This window comes from Protopterus annectens, chromosome 12.part0 (assembly GCF_019279795.1).
Source record: "Protopterus annectens isolate FY-2018-M chromosome 12.part0, PAN1.0, whole genome shotgun sequence".
NCBI classification, from domain to species: Eukaryota; Metazoa; Chordata; order Ceratodontiformes; family Protopteridae; genus Protopterus; species Protopterus annectens.
In genome coordinates, this window is record NC_056746.1 from 1,499,853,780 (window position 1) to 1,499,875,257 (window position 21,478).

General features: G+C 40.4%; 1 protein-coding gene across 3 annotated transcripts in view; it reads right to left on the reverse strand.

Annotated features, from left to right (window-relative positions):
- Positions 1 to 502: 502 nt before the first annotated feature.
- TOM1L1 (target of myb1 like 1 membrane trafficking protein) overlaps positions 503 to 21,478 on the reverse strand; it is a 1,502,644-nt gene continuing 1,481,668 nt past the window's right edge. For all 3 annotated transcript variants that reach the window (XM_044090473.1, XM_044090474.1, XM_044090475.1), the window contains one exon: positions 503 to 2,355. The gene's annotated coding sequence lies outside the window, so the exon portion shown is untranslated. The remainder of the gene's footprint in view (positions 2,356 to 21,478) is intronic.

Genomic DNA, 21,478 nt, shown 5'->3' on the forward strand with positions numbered 1-21,478 from the left:
AGGATTTATATGGTGTAAGTGAAGGTAGGTAGGAAAAATGGAATGGCACCACCTTGTTGTCCTGCTCTGAGGAGAGTTGTGACTGTGTAGTGGGCTGACTACAATTGTTGGGAAGGGTTGTTCTCAGTTGACATTAGTCCTCATCAGTCTGTATAGATTTGCTGCAGCTTGAAAAACAGTTCTGGAACCTTAAGGAGAAAATATACATTATAAACAATCCAATTACTTGGAATTAAAATGTTTTTTTTTTTCTTTTTCTTTGATCTTCTTTGTTAATGAAGACAGCAATATTTCTGTGAAAGTCACTTTTAAAATGCCATACATACTTATATTCCCTGAGGCAAACAGCACATAAGGAGTTGTGCTCCATTTCTCAAATAGAATATAAAAGGAGTTCCATAAATGTAAATGTCCCATCAAGATTCTAATTATATCCATGAAAAAACAGAAACATGCAGTTTCAGTGCTAGACTATGCTAATCACTACAACAGACCCTGCTAACAAAACAAGAACAACTCTTTCACCACAAATGTCAATTTATTACACGTCTTGGCATTCTGCACCTATACGGCAAGATTTGAGTAAGAAATTGATAAAGAACAACAGTTGTCTTTACAATTAAATATGATTTCTTATTAAAACATTTTCTTATTAAAAGGTTCATAGGACCATTTTTTTTTACAAATGCACTACATTTGTCTTGCACATTTGCACAAGTCACTTTATATGGATTTGTGCATTTATAAATGTGTATATTTTACAAAATGTTCAAGAACAAATCCATACTAATGAAAGAAAAGCAATGAATGAAACAAACAGCAATTGACAACAGGGATTAAATATGTTAGATTAATTTACCTGGATTTAAAAGAAAACAGTTTTAGAATGTACCATGAATTGAATGCCTTTACACATAACATCAGAAAACCTTAGCTCCACAGTTTGCATTACTATTTTTCTATTTCAAGTGTTCAAGGGAAACTTACACTAAACTTCAGTGTCATATTCCTGTTTGCACTCAATTTCTGATCTTTTTCATTTGGCATCAGAAAATCTATACGCCAGCAGTATTGCAATGATTTCCATAGTAATAAAGCTGAGAAATGTTTCAACCATAAATTATACAAATTAATGCAATTATTAAGAACCATAAATATTATGTGGTATACAAAATAATTTGTGCATCCTAAAAATGAAATGTAAGCATTTTAAGAGTAATGCAAATTATCATCATTCAATATTTGTTTTTACAACAGTTGCTGAAGACACAAATTACTGAAATTATTCATAAGTTATAGGATCTTTTGTCAACAAGATGTTATAACACAGTTTTCTGATGATCAAAATTTGTATAAAAATGTATTAATGTTCAAGACTCGTAGTAAAAAAATGTTTCAGGTGCCCACTCTTCTGGAATGACATATCTATGACTTCTTTTTCATTTAATTAACCAAGGTGCTCTACTAATTAATGACCAGTGGAGTACTATTTTCTTCAATAAAATTTTCAAATGCAGGAATGTTTAAGATTTATGAAATAAAAAATGTTTCAGGTGGCTGTTTTTCTGGAATGACATATCTATGATTTCTGTCTCATTTAATTAGCCACGGAAATCTATTAATACATAACCAATGGAGGACAAATATTTTCCTCAAATAAAAATTTCAAATGCAGAATGTTTAAGACTTGTGAGGTAAAAATGTTTCAGGTTCTCACTTTTCAGGAATGATGTATTCAATCCATGACTTACACTAATTTAATTAAGCACTCTATAAATAATGACTGCAGGCCAAATAATTTCTTCAAAGAAAATTTTCAAATACAGGAACGTTTTAAGACTTGCATAGTATAAAATGTTTCAGGTACCCACTTTCCTGAAGTGATGGGTCAGATTCCAAAAGAGCTACTCTCGGTATAAGTTTGCCCTGATTCCAAAAGACTTGCTCTCAGTGTAAGTGGTCATTTATACTGAGAGCAAGTCTTTTGGAATTTGAGCCGGTGTATTCACAGATTATACCAATTAATTAACTGCAGTGCTCCATTAATATATAAATAATGTAAGCTATTTTCTTCAACTAAACATTTCAAATGTTGGCACTTTAAAATCAATGCAGACTAGCATAACTTATTGATTTATGTATTCCATAACACAGTTTAAAAATAAAAATTAAACGATGCAGCAAGGCATGGCTTTTATAATGCCACAAAGAATGTCACAGCTTTTGCCAAAATTTTCTGAAGCTCTTCAGTAAGCTTTCAGACACCTTTATAAATCTCACAGCGGAACTTCTCTTAAATGACATATAGCCACCTACGTCTATGGTACTGTCAAGTCACGGCAGAATGAAGAATCTCTGTAATGAAAAAGATATCATTAATATGATTTTAAATTTAAATTTTATGCAATTTTTATGCAGTCCTCTAAAACAGACTCTGCCTAGAAGTCTTGCCTAGTTAACAACCAGAAATAAATAAAGAACACTGATGCTTGACATACAGCCAATGTAGAAATGTTGTACACATGAAATTGATGTATTTTGTAATACCTTAGTCAAGAAGACAAAGAATGAGGTTAACAATAATTTTGTTATGATTTTTAATATCTTACTGATATACATACTGTGGCATACATCCCAAAAAATAAAAAGAGACTGGGGAATTCCATAAGGGGTGGGAGATTATATAAACTTCTAGTTGCCTTTCCTGGTGTAACATTGCTTCTTTTTGTTAGGGAATTTAAGACAGTCTCTCTCTAGCCAACATGAAACAGATATAACAGGCGTTAAGCAATATTTGATTTATTTGACCTGACTTCTTAAAACACATTTGTGTGCTGCTGTTCAGATTCACATCATATGATGCATGACATCTCAAATCAGGCTGTATGCTGCTGTATTAGGCACAGACTCCTGTTCTAATCACACATGGGCTGGCTCTGTAACTCAGAGGGATAAATCCCAGACTGTGACCAGGACAGCCTGGGTTTGATTAGTGGCTCAAGAGCTGGAACCATCCATTCAGGATGGGTGTGAGCAGCCAATGTCAACTCACTGTTCCGGAGGGATAAAATAGCAGCTTGCTACACTCATGATAAGAGAGACTTCGAGCAGGGACTTGGGGTGACTGCAGGCAGGGAAAGAATCAGATATATATATATATATATATATATATATATATATATATATATATATATATATATATATATACATACATACATACATATATATATATATATATATATATATATATATACATATCCATGTGGCCATATATGAATCACTGCCTTATGGTTTCTGGCATCCAGTAGCATTACTTTGGGGGGGGGGGGGGTGAATGGTGTAAAAACTGTCAGAAGGCAAAGTCCCAGTATTAAATTCATGCAAGCAAAGTCCCAGTATTAAATTCAGCAGCTGCTGAAAGGAGTTAATTCAGTAATGTTATAAGCTTCTTGCTACAATTCAGAACTTTATTTTCGGAGTGTGGGGGTCTTCAACTTTTGGTTGGAGGAGAACCAGTCTAAGTAAAGACTGCTCAGGGTGCCAAATGGTCTAGCTATGGTCCTGCCAATGTACTTGAAGAGGAATTATCTATTCTGTGTCATTACCACTTAGTAATATCATATCAGACTTGTTTTGTCCAAAATGATACCGCTTTGACATTTAATTTCGCTACTATCTAGCAAACATGGCTACTAGGTACCACACAAAAGCTAACTAGCTCCTTGTAATGGCAAAGGCTTCCTTTCTAATTAACAGTTCACAAACCTACAAACTATTATAGATGGGCTGTTGCCATTCATTAAACATGAAACTAGCACCTACAGCTATAAACTACTCCTTGTGCACAAGTGAGAAAGCACCCATATTATACAGGCTCAAACTCAACCTTGCCATACATGAACAGGCTTTTATTAAAAGTATAACACTGAATGAAATACTCTCCCAACAATTAAACAAAATACAAATGACTGTAATACTTCAGGGTCAAACTAAACCGACACCTAGCTGAGTAATATGCATGTGCCCTTAGTCAGGGCAAGGATGCAAGATACCTGCATCCAATTTCACCCATATAAAATGAATGTTGTACAACAATTATGTACAACTTAGAAAACATGTTGAATTCTACTAGTGTACAACTGTCTGAACACTATAAATAGTAACAGTGTAAATAAACTACTAATATATGAATAGTGCAGTATTTATTTCTGATGCACAGTGTAAATAATCTGTAAACATTCCTGGGTACTTGATAAATAATCTGTAAAAGATACAAATATTACAAGTATGTGGATGTGCCTGTGTGTGTGTATGTCGGTGTATATGTATGTGTATGCACATATATGTATTATACATATGGAGATACAGTCAGGTGGTCAAGTACAGAGACTCAGCAATGATCTGATGCCCTGTTTCTCTGGCTCTTGGGTTACTGAAACCTGCTTAGCATGGTCACACCTAAGTGGTGATAAGATATGTGTCGCTACCCTGTGGTCATGGTGCCAGTATATGTACAGATACAGCAGGGATGTGGGGGTGTGGCAGGGATTAAGAAACGTGCAGCATGTTTCTGTATGAGTGAGTGTGATTAAGTGGAGATAGGGCATGTGTTATATTCCCTACTTCTGTGCAATCTGTGTAATCATGATGTTGGTATATCTGATGAGAGCTAAGGCATGTGGGGGCATACACTGTTGAACTATGGAGTGCAGTGTTTTAGGTTAGCTGGGACTCAACAGTTAGTTTCAATCACTAGATACCTGATTACATATGAGATCACTTCACAGACACACACACACATGCACAGCCACACACATACATGGGAGACCTGAATGCTCATGATGGACAGACCAAACAGGATATGACTGCCTGGGTCTATGTGGTAAGGTAACAGGAATAAAGAAGGGGAAACCATTCTAGACTTCTATCTGACAAACGTCTTAATGGTTCAGGAAGAGAAGATAGTCACATAATCACAAACAAGAGTGTCCAACATGCAACTAATGTAAACTTCTCCTAGTAAGGAATGAGCACTAGGGTAGAATCCGTGATAACAAAGTCATCCACAGTAAAACAGTCAGCCCACAGCATAAACCACTAGTGGCCACAGCCAGGTCTAAGGTCAACAGAAACTAAGATGAAGATCTGGAAGTTGACTGGAAGGAAACCACAGAGTTCTATGAAATACTTGGGGATGTACCACCTCAGAAAGAAGAGGAAATAAGTAGTCAAAGAAGAACGTCAGTGCCTCAAATCAGCATGTGTGAGGACTATATAACAGATATGCAGCACAACCAGGAATGGAAATACGGTACATAAGGAAAGCTGGGGTTGGAATGCAGAAGTCCAGGAAATCATCAAAAAAGGAGGAGTGCAGGGAAAACAATCACCACGTTGTGACCTCAAGTGATACTAACGTATTACCTTTCGCTAACTTTTCCCCTCCAGCACTTGAATCAATACAGCCCTCTTCACCCACCTCTTAAACACCACTTCTCATCTTGCTCTTTTTCTAAATGTCCCAGCCATCATTTTACCCCTCTCAGGCATCCCCTGTATACCCTAGTTATAATCCATCCAGACATAACTAATTCTATACCCTGCTCTATCACTCACATGCTATTACCGCTATCCTCCAACTTATTTATTTACTGGCATCTATTCGCCAGGAAAATCCAACTGAGCAGTACCCTTTTTCAGCAGAGGCCCAGGGATAAAAGCTCATTTGTATTATTTCATTTTTTATAGTCAGTTTGATTCATGCACAGCAGTTCCATTATTTATACATCCTTAATATAATTTACATAATTTACAATCAATTTCAATTAAAAATAACATTTTATTTTTAAATGCAGGGAGGTATATGCAGTGCAATACCGTCAGTACGCATAAACGGTCAGGCTGAAATACAATGCAGCACTTGTTCAAAGTCTAGGACACAGGAAGATAAGGTAAACAGTTACAGCAGTCCAAAGAAAAGAAGGAGGGGGGAGGCACAAGGAACTTAAAGGAAATGAGGTGACAGAGGAGGGTATAGTTGTGGCAATATGCATTATGAATTCATATAACTATATTAGTACCAGTTTAACCAGGGGTGGTGCAGGTGTGGAGCCATTTATCTATCAGGTGTTTCTTCAGCTGGCATTTAAATTCTTTCTGGTTGCAGAATGTTCTTAAGTGGAGTGTGACGGTATTCCAGCTATTAGCAATGCAGTGTGAGTACAGGGAGGGAGTATCCTGCCTTGCTGTTAGATTTAGTCATGGTGAGTAATGATTTGTCAGTGGAGTGTTCAGGTCTCTTAGTAGTGTAAGGTTGAATGATGAAGTGAAGAGATGGGAATTTTTCAGGGTTGTGCTGTAGCTTGATGGTTCTAATTAATTGTGAGTATAATAGAAAATTATTTAGTTTGAGCCAGTTTAGTTGTTTTAATGAGAGGCAGTGATGTGCTCTATACTGTTGATTGGTTGCAGGATTGACTACTTTATTGTTTATTTATCTGATGGTCTTTATTTTGTTTCTTTTTTCTCTTTTTTTATCTTTTCCACTGAGTACTTTACTGTACTCCCAACCTGCACTCTTTCTTCTGATTACTGTTGATCATCTTCCTTAATTTCCTTCATATATTCTGCAGTAGGATTAAGCTCCTGTAAATAGCAGCAATATCAGTACACTACAGGGTACACTAATGCCTCAGCTGTACCTTACATGTGGGCATTATGCTCTCTTGTTGTTCACTGTTATCCCTTTAGAAATGCATACCACCTCACAAATTTAGCCAGCTGCTTGCCATCACATTTAATATATCCTATTGTCCCACTCATAATGCCCTCCCTCCCACATTGAAATTAACTTGCCATCACAGAGTATTGTACCATCACATTCCGTGTACATACATCATCTCCTGAATATCGACAGACCTCTCCAAACTGGAACCTGAATCCAGGACTGGTGATCATCAGATCCATAAATGTCTTCTGTGGAACTGTCTGATTCGTAAATCTCTAATGGAATCAATAATTTTTCAGTCTTTATCTTAAATTCATTACCTCTTTAGTTGAATCATTTGTGCCAAAGAACTTAATCTTAGTTTGTAAAACATTATTGTCTACCCATAATCCCATCTCTACCATCATTAAGAAATGCAGTTGCCAAGACAGACTCTAGCACCTAGCTCTGCACTACTCAATAAGGGACAGATTTGTGTTAAATAAGGCACCTGTCATATATTCTGGGTTTTTACCTTATCACCATCTATTCAATTACTACATCACACAGTTTATATAATAAGCCTGCTTCTTAAACATGGACTTGGAAATTCTGATAACTGTGAAGAAAGTTGCACTGCAATCTTTCTGCCTCCTTTGATGACACAGAGAGTGGTGAGGGTTACAGGACTCCAGTCAGACAAATTACTAGCCACTTGAAACGCCCAGCATAAATGAAATAGCCTACTGGTCTGCCAGAAGCTATATCAGCTTCTGTATCACAACTACTCCCTATCAGACAAAGAAATCCTTGCTACTGTTGCACCACTTAGATCTGTGCTACACCTCCTTCTCTTTTTAGTCTTTATAATGATTTAACAGTGGACCTGGCAGATTTTAATCCTGGAATCCAGCACTACAGATGATGAACTCCAACAAAAAATTTACAAGCTTCTTTCTCCAAACTATGAAGTTTGACACACAAAAATTGGCTCCAAGTTAAACCAAAGCTGCTGTCTGTAACCTTGATGAATGACCTACAGAATCTTATTTGTTTGAAACCATCTATTGCTAAAGAGAAAAATAGAGATTCAAACTTTCTGGAGGGGGAAGGGGGTTGCCGGGGAAGGAGGGGGACAAGGTCCCTAGAACAGTCATTCTAATCTTTGTTTTTTTGGGATTTGCTGAATTCTTTCTGGAACTCCCTTGTCACTTCGTCTTAAATGTATGTTTAACCTGTGCACTGTTGAGACTGTTTAATTTTTTTTTTTTTTGTTAAAACTGAAAGAGGGGTTAGAGAATCCTTTAGAAAATTTAGAAAATGAGGGCTGAAAAATCTTACAGATTACCTGTGTCAAGTTAACCCATTCATCACACTTTTTGATCACCTCTGCATTAGATGAACCAAAAACTAAATCATTATCCAAAGGAGAATTTAAAATCTCATCTTTTACATTCTCATCTTTTACATTATCTGGGAGGTTTTGAGAATGCAGCCAGACACAACTCCTCAAAAACAGTACCAGTGGCCATAGCCCTGGAAGAAGTATCAACTGAGTCATACATACACTGTAAACAATGGCTAGTGACTTGTAAAATTGAAGAAAATAAATTTAATGCACATTTTTTCTCACAAAAAAAAAATGCAGAATACACTTTAACATATCAACCTAAAAACTTAAAATTCTGAAAATCAACAATGCAGAAGCATGCACTTTTTTCTGATACTTATCAATAATCTTCCCATCCTAATTAGAAAGAGTAGGATTGGAATTTACTAAATGTTTAGCAGCAGTAGAATTAACTAAAGTTATAGCTTCTAGGTTAAGTTTGTGAAGAGTGTACAAAAACTTAAAAAGATTAACAACTTTGTATACTTTAACCGCATTTTAGGGGCAGCTGGCTGACTATCAGAAAAATTGCAAGTAGTGACACACACATACTCCAAAGCTGACAGAACTGGAAGAATAGGCAAAAGTTCAGGAATTTCCCACTGTAACAGCTCATACTATTTTCTAAGGAGCTAAGAACATTGGCACATTCTGGAAAGAGTCTCAGATAAAGAAAAACTTCCATGGGGAGAATCAGAAAATGAGCTATCCTCTAAGTCTAAATCAGAAATCTGAGGAGAAAGACCTGTACCTCTCTCTTCAACTGAATCTGTTCTGTCAAGATTCAAAATCCTGAATATCTTCAGGAAAACAGGAATCCCTCTTTCTTATTGCCAGAAACTACCTTATAAAAAGGACAAATGGCTTGACTTAAACCCTGAGTTAGACCTAGTAAACTACTCCTGTCTAGGCTAAATTTGAGGAAAAGTGCACATATGCTTAGTTTTATGTTTCTTGTTGACAGGAAATATGAAACCAACGGTGCTATGAAAGGCAGCACCAGCTTTCCTTGGAATGGGTGCAACATTTATTTTTATTTATTTTTATTTATCATTTGTTGACCGGGAAAGTCTGACTAGGTTCCACAGAGCCTGTTTTCAGCAGAGGCCGGGAGAAAACCCCCGGGGGAGGGAAATGGGCCCCCCAGGTCCCTTGGAAAAAGGTTTGGGAGGGAAACCCCGGCAGGTAGGAAACCCTGCAATTCAAAAAAGGGAGAAAAATTGCAAAAAAACTCCACAAAGGGCACCCCAGGGGTGAGGGGAAAAACCCAAAGGGAGACCTGAATGCTCATGATGGACAGACCAAACAGGATATGACTGCCTGGGTCTATGTGGTAAGGTAACAGGAATAAAGAAGGGGAAACCATTCTAGACTTCTATCTGACAAACGCGTCTTAATGGTTCAGGAAGAGAAGACAGTCACATAATCACAAACAAGAGTGTCCAACATGCAACTAACGTAAACTTCTCCTAGTAAGGAATGAGCACTAGGGTAGAACCGTGATAACAAAGTCATCCACAGTAAAACAGTCAGCCCACAGCATAAACCACTAGTGGCCACAGCCAGGACTAAGGTCAACAGAAACTAAGATGAAGATCTGGAAGTTGACTGGAAGGAAACCACAGAGTTCTATGAAATACTTGGGGATGTACCACCTCAGAAAGAAGAGGAAATAAGTAGTCAAAGAAGAACGCCAGTGCCTCAAATCAGCATGTGTGAGGACTATATAACAGATATGCAGCACAACCAGGAATGGAAATACGGTACATAAGGAAAGCTGGGGTTGGAATGCAGAAGTCCAGGAAATCATCAAAAAGGAGGAGTGCAGGGAAAACAATCACCACGTTGTGACCTCAAGTGATACTAACGATACCTTTCGCTTAACTTTTCCCCTCCAGCACTTGAATCAATACAGCCCTCTTCACCCACCTCTTAAACACCACTTCTCATCTTGCTCTTTTTCTAAATGTCCCAGCCATCATTTTACCCCTCTCAGGCATCCCCTGTATACCCTAGTTATAATCCATCCAGACATAACTAATTCTATACCCTGCTCTCTCACTCACATGCTATTACCGCTATCCTCCAACTTGTTTATTTACTGGCATCTATTCGCCAGGAAAATCCAACTGAGCAGTACCCTTTTTCAGCAGAGGCCCAGGGATAAAAGCTCATTTGTATTATTTCATTTTTTATAGTCAGTTTGATTCATGCACAGCAGTTCCATTATTTATACATCCTTAATATAATTTACATAATTTACAATCAATTTCAATTGAAAATAACATTTTATTTTTAAATGCAGGGAGGTATATGCAGTGCAATACCGTCAGTACGCATAAACGGTCAGGCTGAAATACAATGCAGCACTTGTTCAAAGTCTAGGACACAGGAAGATAAGGTAAACAGTTACAGCAGTCCAAAGAAAAGAAGGAGGGGGGAGGCACAAGGAACTTAAAGGAAATGAGGTGACAGAGGAGGGTATAGTTGTGGCAATATGCATTATGAATTCATATAACTATATTAGTACCAGTTTAACCAGGGGTGGTGCAGGTGTGGAGCCATTTATCTATCAGGTGTTTCTTCAGCTGGCATTTAAATTCTTTCTGGTTGCAGAATGTTCTTAAGTGGAGTGTGACGGTATTCCAGCTATTAGCAATGCAGTGTGAGTACAGGGAGGGAGTATCCTGCCTTGCTGTTAGATTTAGTCATGGTGAGTAATGATTTGTCAGTGGAGTGTTCAGGTCTCTTAGTAGTGTAAGGTTGAATGATGAAGTGAAGAGATGGGAATTTTTCAGGGTTGTGCTGTAGCTTGATGGTTCTAATTAATTGTGAGTATAATAGAAAATTATTTAGTTTGAGCCAGTTTAGTTGTTTTAATGAGAGGCAGTGATGTGCTCTATACTGTTGATTGGTTGCAGGATTGACTACTTTATTGTTTATTTATCTGATGGTCTTTATTTTGTTTCTTTTTTCTCTTTTTTTATCTTTTCCACTGAGTACTTTACTGTACTCCCAACCTGCACTCTTTCTTCTGATTACTGTTGATCATCTTCCTTAATTTCCTTCATATATTCTGCAGTAGGATTAAGCTCCTGTAAATAGCAGCAATATCAGTACACTACAGGGTACACTAATGCCTCAGCTGTACCTTACATGTGGGCATTATGCTCTCTTGTTGTTCACTGTTATCCCTTTAGAAATGCATACCACCTCACAAATTTAGCCAGCTGCTTGCCATCACATTTAATATATCCTAATGCCTAATCATAATGCCCTCCCTCCCACATTGAAATTAACTTGCCATCACAGAGTATTGTACCATCACATTCCGTGTACATACATCATCTCCTGAATATCGACAGACCTCTCCAAACTGGAACTTGAATCCAGGACTGGTGATCATCCGATCCATAAATGTCTTCTGTGGAACTGTCTGATTCGTAAATCTCTAATGGAATCAATAATTTTTCAGTCTTTATCTTAAATTCATTACCTCTTTAGTTGAATCATTTGTGCCAAAGAACTTAATCTTAGTTTGTAAAACATTATTGTCTACCCATAATCCCATCTCTACCATCATTAAGAAATGCAGTTGCCAAGACAGACTCTAGCACCTAGCTCTGCACTACTCAATAAGGGACAGATTTGTGTTAAATAAGGCACCTGTCATATATTCTGGGTTTTTACCTTATCACCATCTATTCAATTACTACATCACACAGTTTATATAATAAGCCTGCTTCTTAAACATGGACTTGGAAATTCTGATAACTGTGAAGAAAGTTGCACTGCAATCTTTCTGCCTCCTTTGATGAAACAGAGAGTGGTGAGGGTTACAGGACTCCAGTCAGACAAATTACTAGCCACTTGAAACACCCAGCATAAATGAAATAGCCTACTGGTCTGCCAGAAGCTATGTCAGCTTCTGTATCACAACTACTCCCTATCAGACAAAGAAATCCTTGCTACTGTTGCACCACTTAGATCTGTGCTACACCTCCTTCTCTTTTTAGTCTTTATAATGATTTAACAGTGGACCTGGCAGATTTTAATCCTGGAATCCAGCACTACAGATGATGAACTCCAACAAAAAATTTACAAGCTTCTTTCTCCAAACTATGAAGTTTGACACAAAAATTGGCTCCAAGTTAAACCAAAGCTGCTGTCTGTAACCTTGATGAATGACCTACAGAATCTTATTTGTTTGAAACCATCTATTGCTAAAGAGAAAAATAGAGATTCAAACTTTCTGGAGGGGGAAGGGGGTTGCCGGGGAAGGAGGGGGACAAGGTCCCTAGAACAGTCATTCTAATCTTTGTTTTTTTGGGATTTGCTGAATTCTTTCTGGAACTCCCTTGTCACTTCGTCTTAAATGTATGTTTAACCTGTGCACTGTTGAGACTGTTTAATTTTTTTTTTTTGTTAAAACTGAAAGAGGGGTTAGAGAATCCTTTAGAAAATTTAGAAAATGAGGGCTGAAAAATCTTACAGATTACCTGTGTCAAGTTAACCCATTCATCACACTTTTTGATCACCTCTGCATTAGATGAACCAAAAACTAAATCATTATCCAAAGGAGAATTTAAAATCTCATCTTTTACATTCTCATCTTTTACATTATCTGGGAGGTTTTGAGAATGCAGCCAGACACAACTCCTCAAAAACAGTACCAGTGGCCATAGCCCTGGAAGAAGTATCAACTGAGTCATACATACACTGTAAACAATGGCTAGTGACTTGTAAAATTGAAGAAAATAAATTTAATGCACATTTTTTCTCACAAAAAAAAAATGCAGAATACACTTTAACATATCAACCTAAAAACTTAAAATTCTGAAAATCAACAATGCAGAAGCATGCACTTTTTTCTGATACTTATCAATAATCTTCCCATCCTAATTAGAAAGAGTAGGATTGGAATTTACTAAATGTTTAGCAGCAGTAGAATTAACTAAAGTTATAGCTTCTAGGTTAAGTTTGTGAAGAGTGTACAAAAACTTAAAAAGATTAACAACTTTGTATACTTTAACCGCGTTTTAGGGGCAGCTGGCTGACTATCAGAAAAATTGCAAGTAGTGACACACACATACTCCAAAGCTGACAGAACTGGAAGAATAGGCAAAAGTTCAGGAATTTCCCACTGTAACAGCTCATACTATTTTCTAAGGAGCTAAGAACATTGGCACATTCTGGAAAGAGTCTCAGATAAAGAAAAACTTCCATGGGGAGAATCAGAAAATGAGCTATCCTCTAAGTCTAAATCAGAAATCTGAGGAGAAAGACCTGTACCTCTCTCTTCAACTGAATCTGTTCTGTCAAGATTCAAAATCCTGAATATCTTCAGGAAAACAGGAATCCCTCTTTCTTATTGCCAGAAACTACCTTATAAAAAGGACAAATGGCTTGACTTAAACCCTGAGTTAGACCTAGTAAACTACTCCTGTCTAGGCTAAATTTGAGGAAAAGTGCACATATGCTTAGTTTTATGTTTCTTGTTGACAGGAAATATGAAACCAACGGTGCTATGAAAGGCAGCACCAGCTTTCCTTGGAATGGGTGCAACATTTATTTTTATTTATTTTTATTTATCATTTGTTGACCGGGAAAGTCTGACTAGGTTCCACAGAGCCTGTTTTCAGCAGAGGCCCGGGGAGAAATGCTCCAGAAGCATGTCTTTGGAATGTGGGAGGAAACCGAAGTACCCAGAGGAAACCCACGCGAACACAGGGAGAACATGCAAACTCCACACAGAAGGCACCCCAGCTGAGAATCAAACCGGTTTCTGATAAAATAGGGAAATCTTTCAGTTCACCCTCCCAGAAATGCCAAAAGTGGCTCTACCTTGCCCACTGAGGGGACCCCACAGCTGCAGAGTATGTGGCTAACCCTAGGTCCATAGTAGCTGTAGGTGCTACACCAGAGGGATTCAGGATACAAGATAAGTGGTCTGAGGATCAAACAATGGTCACAGCAGAGTAACCAACCCAGAGTCACTCACCCACGACTGTGGAAAACTGCTGGCCTGCTGAGGTGCAAAATCCTGTTTGCGCAGCTTTTCCTTTTTGTGGCTAAAAGATGGTCTGACCATAGGACCAGTAATTTGTTCTGTGGTCAAGCCGAAAGTGGTGCCTCTTTCTCTGGAAAAACAAACAGTACAAGCTGGTAAAACTTTGAGTAAAAAAAAAAAGTTAAAAGTCTTCGAAAGTCACTGTGAAGATTGGGTGAAGATAGGTGAAGGCTGCCAGCCTAGCCAGATAGAATTTTGGAGATAATTCTGTCATCTGTAAATATTAATGTAAACCACAGGCTTGTTGTCTTAAATGGAAAAAATGCTATTGCATGTGGAACTGCAAAAATGTAACAACAATGCACTCTGTTGACCAAGTAAAGCATGTTGTGAACCTTTGATGTAAACACGTCTTCGGATGGTCTAGATGAAGGATTCTTGCTAGTGTTTTAAGGCCAGAGGTAATGGCCAGAATTTGCATGCATAAATGTCCTTAATGGCTTTGCTTCCTGACCTGGTGTGAGCTTACTAAAGAATGTAGCCTGTTAGCCTGGGAACCCCAGGAAAGTGTGAAGAATGATGTAATGTAAATCAGGACTGTAATATCAATTTAAACAGAGAGAATCAGAGAGCATTAAGCATTTTGTCTTGACCATCCAACTCACAGAACTGTCTTGCTCTACATGTAAGTTTATCTTAGATTTGTGTTTTCTCTTAGAAATAGCTAGAAACCAGAAAGATTAGACTAAGTGTTTTTCTGTGATGTCAGAACTGTACTACTGAATTATTTTAAGTATTTCTCTGTGATCTCTGAACTCTTGACTAGCACTGTGTAGTAAAAAGTATTCTCCTGTGTTTTGACTATTTGTTATTAAATATTTTTAAACCCTTTCAACTGTGGCTGTTTTTAGAGAGATAATTTAAGCTCTTTAGAGTACTTGCATGCCTTTGGTTAAATTGTACAAAGCCACTCTAATAGCTTTAGCCTTGGGCTATACTACCAATTGCATAATAATATTGCACATTAATAATTGTATACCCTTTTAAGGGCCTTTGAGTAGCTGATAAATATTAGTCGGTGGTTGCAGCTGGTACTAGTGTATAGTCTGGGAAAAAGTGGCACTGCTGGAGAACCTGTGCCAGCCTTCCCAAGGAGTGCCTGTGTGGTTGTATAAACTCTTCTCAAAATGTGTGTGTGTGTGTGTGTGTGTGTGTGTGTGTGTGTGTGTGTGTGTGTGTGTGTGTGTGTGTGTGTGTCAGCTACTTGGGCAGGGACACGAAGCAATGGTTGGACAGAGAGGGTGCTGGAGGTTTTAGCTTGCCCACTAGGCTGAGATCTGGACTCTATAGCTGTGCCAGTGGGGAGTCTTACTGGGGACCTGGAGAGCAAGGGAGTGACCAGCCCCGGACTGACTGTGATCTCTGTGTGCTCTTAAGGGAAATTGCACTTTACTGTATTTGTTATCCTTTCCTCCTATAAGAGACGCCCCTCACTAGTGTTAGTGGTGAGGATTGAGGCTCCTTGATTGCTGGGCCAGGGCACGGGTGTCCCATATTAATTGTTTGGCAGTGGTAGGATATCCACACCACATATTAATTGGCTGGCAAATACTAATTGGCTTGTAGTGGTGTGTATAGAGTGACTCCTTGTAGCTTTTGTAAAGTGAGCTTTGAAGGAGTTTTGTACTCTAAATCAGCCACGCAGGAGTTCAGATCACAATTGTTTTATTTCTTTTGTTACCTTAGTTAGTCAAGGTGAGCAGGCATCATGTCAGCAGAAGAGTATGGAAAAATGACAAGGAGCCAGCTGGTGAAGATGTGCCAGGCTAGGGGACTGCTGCATGGAAACCTAAGACAGACCTGATTGCAGCCTTGGTTACAGCTGCATCAGAAAACAGCAATCAGGAGGACAATCAGACTGGCAGTGGAGATATAATACCCTCAGAGAATGGACAGCTCAACCTTTCTGCAGAGAATTTAAAAATCCATCTGGAGCTAAAAAGACTTGAGTTGGAGGCCAGGCGTTTGGAGATACAAGCCGAGGAAAAGGAGCAGCAGAGGAGGCATGAGAGGGAAATGCTGACTCTTCACCAAAGTCATGGAGGTAATGGGGAAGGGAGTAACTGGACCCCAGAAGCACAAAAGGTCAGTAAATTTCTTCCACAGTTTAAAGAGGGTGGTAATTTTGATATTTTCATTCATATGTTTTAGGTTCATAGGTTCATAGGTTCATACTAGGCTATCTGCCCGAGGGCATTTACAAGCCTAGCCCATAGTTTTGTGGCTTACGCCACCCCTTTAGTATGGGGAACTATACCCATTATTTTGCTGTGCCTCTGTTGAGCAGTGACACTGAGGTAATCCCTGGGGTATATCTGCGATCTCCCATCCATTGGTCAAGATTTCTCTTGAACAAGGCCAGCGAGGTGCTCTGCCTCACATATACCGGGATTTTATTCCACAGCATAGGGAGTCTTTGGGTGATGAATCTATCCCTCCAGCACGTCCTATTAATAGCCGTGTCGAGGTTTAAGTCTCCGCCCTTGTGGCTCTGACGGATCTAGATTTTTGAGGTGAAGCATATTCATCACATCTGGGTTTGACATGGCCTTGTATGTTAGGCAAAGGTCACCTCTGAGCAAGCGTGCGACTGAATAGAGCTGGAGTTCTTTCAGTCGGGCAGCATAGGACAGATGTTTGAGACCCTTTATCCTTTTGGTGAGGAACTTTGTGGCCTCTCCAGCTGCTGCAAGTGTCGGGTCAGATACATTCCGAATGGGGCATTGTACTCAATCATTGGTCTGATGAGTGATGAGTATAGGAGACTATGACCTCCCTTGATCTAGATGAGAATCCCTTCATGATAAGGTGGGCAATGTAGAAGGTCTTCCTAACTACTTTAGCTACATGGGTGTCGAATGACAGACTACTATCAACCTGGGTCCCCAGGTCCCTGATAACTTCTTCTGTACTCAGTGGATTGCCACCTATTTGGTAGCTAGGGGTAACCTTGTTTTTCCCAAGGGTATGACTATGCATTTTGGCATTTAACTTTAGGCCATGGCTCTGGCACCAGTTATCCGCTTCTGTGAGACCCTTCTGAAGGATATCTGTGTCAGATGTGTTTTCTACTATGGCAGTTTGCAGTCATCTGCAAACTTTGTTAGCCATAACCCTCCTGTGTTTGCTTGTACTGGAAAAGTAGATGCCAAACAAGAGTGGGCCCAGGACTGAGCCCTGTGGTACACCACTTGTGACAGGCTTTGAGTCTGACATGGCGCCAGCAACTCTGACCCTGTGGGTTCTGTCACTCAGCCAGTTTGCAACCCATCTTGTGATGTATGGGTTAACATTTAAGCTGATGAGTTTTTCAATGATACCCGAGTGGGGTATTGTATCAAAGGCCTTCGCCAGATCGAGGTAGGCTGTATGGACTGCCTTTCCTCATCAATGGCTTTGGTGACTGTTTCAAAAAGTCAACCAAGTTTAGAAGGCATGATCTGCCTTTGACAAAGCCAAACTGGGATGGATCCAAAGTCTGCAAATTCCCTATGTCTTTATTTATGAGGTCCATTATGATCCTCTCCATGGCTTTGCAGATAAGGCTTGTCAAGCTAATGGGCGGTAATTTCCAGGGTCGGTGGAGGCACTGCCTTTGTGAAGTGGGACCACAGTTGCAGTGCGCCACTCCCTGGGCAATGATCCAGAGGTAAGACTATGATTAAACAGCTGTCCTAGCTGTGGGTTTAATTCCTCGTTGAGTTCGTGGAGCACACAGCCGGGGACACCATCAGGTCCCATGGATGCTGTGTTTTTGCTTTGGAGAGAGCAGTTCTCACTTGGGCGTTGGAGATGTTTGGGGGCTGCAATCGCTGGTATAGATATCTCCTTTGGGGAGGGGAGTTTGCACTGAACCTGTCAGCCAGTATGTTGGCAATGTCTGTAGGATCAGTAATCTTCACATCATTTTGAACTAGTTCTGAGCATATCTGGGAGTTTCCTCCCAGGTTTCTAACATAGCTAAAGAAGGCCTTATGATTGTCTTTTGAGTCTTTAGCTATTTTTCTCTCAAAATTTGCTTTGGATGATTTTATGAGAGCTCTTAGTTTTACTTATAGTGATCAAGGGTGTCTTACCTTTTAAGGATTTTGCTCTATCTTGTAGTAGCTTCCTCCTTTTGTTGCAGAGTTTGTTTATGGCTGGGGTCCACCAGAGTGGACGCTTGCCTTTGGTACAAAGAGTCTTTGTTTTGCTTGGGATTGCCTTATCCATGCAGTCCTGCAGGTGCTGGTAGAAGGCATTTGTAAGTGATTCAGCGGCTTGAGTACTGTTTTCCGGCTCGGGGCCTTAAAGGAGACCACACTAGTCTTTAGAAGTGTGAAGTCGGCTTCGAGAAGTTCTTTACTGTGGTCTTTTTATTTCAGGTGGGGTGGGAGGAGGAGCTCCAGCGAGATTAGTTTGTGATCTGATCTCACCAGTGAGGGGTATACTTCCGTGTTGAACATTGTGCTCCCATGTTCGTGATGATGAGATCAAGTATGTTTTCTCCTCTTGTGGGATGGTGACTAGTTGTTCCATGGCATTTGAGTTTATGAATTCCAGGAACTTTTGGGCTAGGGTGTTTGGGCTTGAGTAGTGTTCCCTGTCTATATTAGGGTAATTCAAGTGACCTTGTATGATAGTGTTTCGTGATACTTTTATCCCTCTAGTGTTTTCAGGAAGGCCATGTGAGGTTCCTGAGTTTGTGAGGGTGGCCTGTAACATGCTACAATTTGCAGAGCAGTCTTGCCTATGGTTAATTGCACCTGGATGGTCTCCGATGCATCGTGCTGCCACCAGTCTTGAGGTGTGGGTGTCTTTGATGAATATGGATACCCTCCTTTCTTGGTATTGTCCGGATTTTGGGGCCGGAACGCATGATAAGAGGTAAAACCTGATAGTGCTGGGGTGCTCTCAGGAGCCTTGAACCAGGTTTCTGTCACTGCACAGACATCGATGTTCTCCATACTGAGAAGGGCCTCGAGTGGGTGCATTTTGAGATTTAGACTTCTGGCATTGAGCAGCATTACCCTTAGTTTTTTTCCTTTTTTGTGTTCTAGGGTGGTAGGTTTAGAATTTGAGCCTTGCCTAAAAAGGCACTATGGGGTGGCAAGAGCCTTGCCAATATCCGAATCCCAGGGTGACAGGTGCAAGCCGCCCCTTGAAGCAGCGTGGCTTGTCCAGCATGTCATCCCAGGCAGACAGACATTGATCCCCTTTGAATGACACCAGTGTTTAAGCCAATTGTTAAAGCTGATCATCTTATCGCTGTATTGTGGCATCATTCTTGGTGAAGGTAGGATACTGCTCAAGGTCAGGGTCATACCTGCCTGGGCTACATAATCAGAGAGCTCCTCAATGTCTCTTTTCATGTAGTCCAAGGAGGTACGCCTCAGGTCGCTTACACCAGCGTGGACAATGACTGAGTCATATTTGTACCTGCTGTTGAGAGACCTGAGTGCTTGCTATGTGGCGGATTCTAGCGCCCGACAGGCAGCTTACTGTGACCTTCTCCTTACTCAGTCTGGTGAGCGGGACGTCAGTGTGTCTGACTATGGAGTCACCAATGACTAGTGTGTCTGGCATTGTGTTTGGCCTTAAGGGCTGTGACTGTTTGACACTCTGACTGTGAGGTCTATGTGTTGCAGGTGTTGTGTTCTGAGGTGGTGGTTGTTTGGGTGTCTGCTTTGGTGGCCTCTGCTGTTCTGGTAGATTTTTGATCAGAGCCGCCGAGTATGTCTTTGTGTGTTTATGTGTATGATTTTGAGAGTATGCAAACAGTATAGGGTTGACCAAAGGCTCTGGGTACGGTTCCTGACCCCCTTACTCCATGGTAAAGCTGTAACTGTTTTGTCAAAAATGTCTGATGTTGCATGTTTTGATTATACTGCTGTTAAAAATCACTTGTTAGAATTGTTTAAGCTAACACCTGAAACATATAAGAAAACGTTTTGTGAGCAGAGATGCATGGCAGATGAAAGTGTGCGTGAATATGTTGCTGAACTGAGCACTTATTTCCATAGGTGGGTGAGTGGATGTCAGGTCACCACTTTTGAAGAGCTGGCAGACCTTTTGGTGAGGGAACAAGCCTTTAGCACTTTGCCTGAGGGGATCTGGGTAGCTGATAGACAATGTGCTACTTCAGATGAGTTGAGGAAGAAGAGAGACCTATACCTGACAAGCAGGGCAGCCCTGCACAGGAAAGGGACCCCCAGTACTGCTCATGGGTCTAAAGGAGCCCGTGGTGGGCAGCACAGACTGCCCCAACAGAATACGCCAGTAGCAGGGGAAGCCACTAGTCCAGGTACACATCCAGGAGCTACGGTTAAATGTTTTGAATGTATCCAGTGGGGCCATGTGGCATACAGGTGTCCACAGAGGCAAGGTGGGGGACACAAAGTGATGGAGCCAGTAAGTGGGAAAGACAAAATGTCAACAGCAGGTTGTCTTGAGACAGCAAGGGTACCAAACTACCACCAGAGGTTATATCCTGTTGTAGTGAATGGCAAAGAGGCCATTGCCAAGAGGAGACACAGCCTCTGATATAACCATTGTAAAGCCTGCAATGGTTACAGAGAAGCACTACTTGCCTGGACAGTCTACTCCAGTCAGGGCTTTAGGAGGGATCCCATTCCAAATACCTTTGGCTGGGGTTCACCTTGACTGGGAGGGTGGAAATGGAAGCCAGCAAGTAGGTGTGTTTGAGGATATACCTGCAGATGTCCTGATAGGGATTGATTTTGATTATGCAGTACCCTGTTCTTGTGCGGTTACATGCAGCCAGGCTTGCAGACAAGGAGGTAAGTCTGGTAGCCTGAGGGAGACCCAGACAGACTGCATACTTGCAGCCAGGACTGGTGAGGTGGTTACTTCAGGGAGGGAGCTACCTTGTAGCAGTGAGACTGAAGGTGAGTCACAGCTGCTTGTGGGTACTGATGCTCCCTTGGACAGAGTGACTGCAAAGGTAGAGGTGAGTAGTAGTACCCAGGCTGACAGTGAGGCACCACTGTCAGAGGATGCCAGACTTCCTGTGGAAGGGGAGCTGGGAAGGGTTACAAGGACAGTGCTGAGACAGGCTCAGCTCTCAGACTCTACATTGCAAGGCCTGAGGCAGGTAGCTAGGGAGGCACCTGATTCTCAAGAAAAGGGGGAATCTGTATACTGGGACAAAGGGTTACTGCACAGAGAGTGGACCCCTGAAGGAGGGCTAGAAGGTGAGAGAGTACAGCAGTTGGTAGTGCCTACGGCCTACCATCTGGCGCTTCTAGCCATAGCCCATGATATTCTCTTTGCAGGTCATATGGGCAAAAAACCTACAAAGAGGCGTATTATG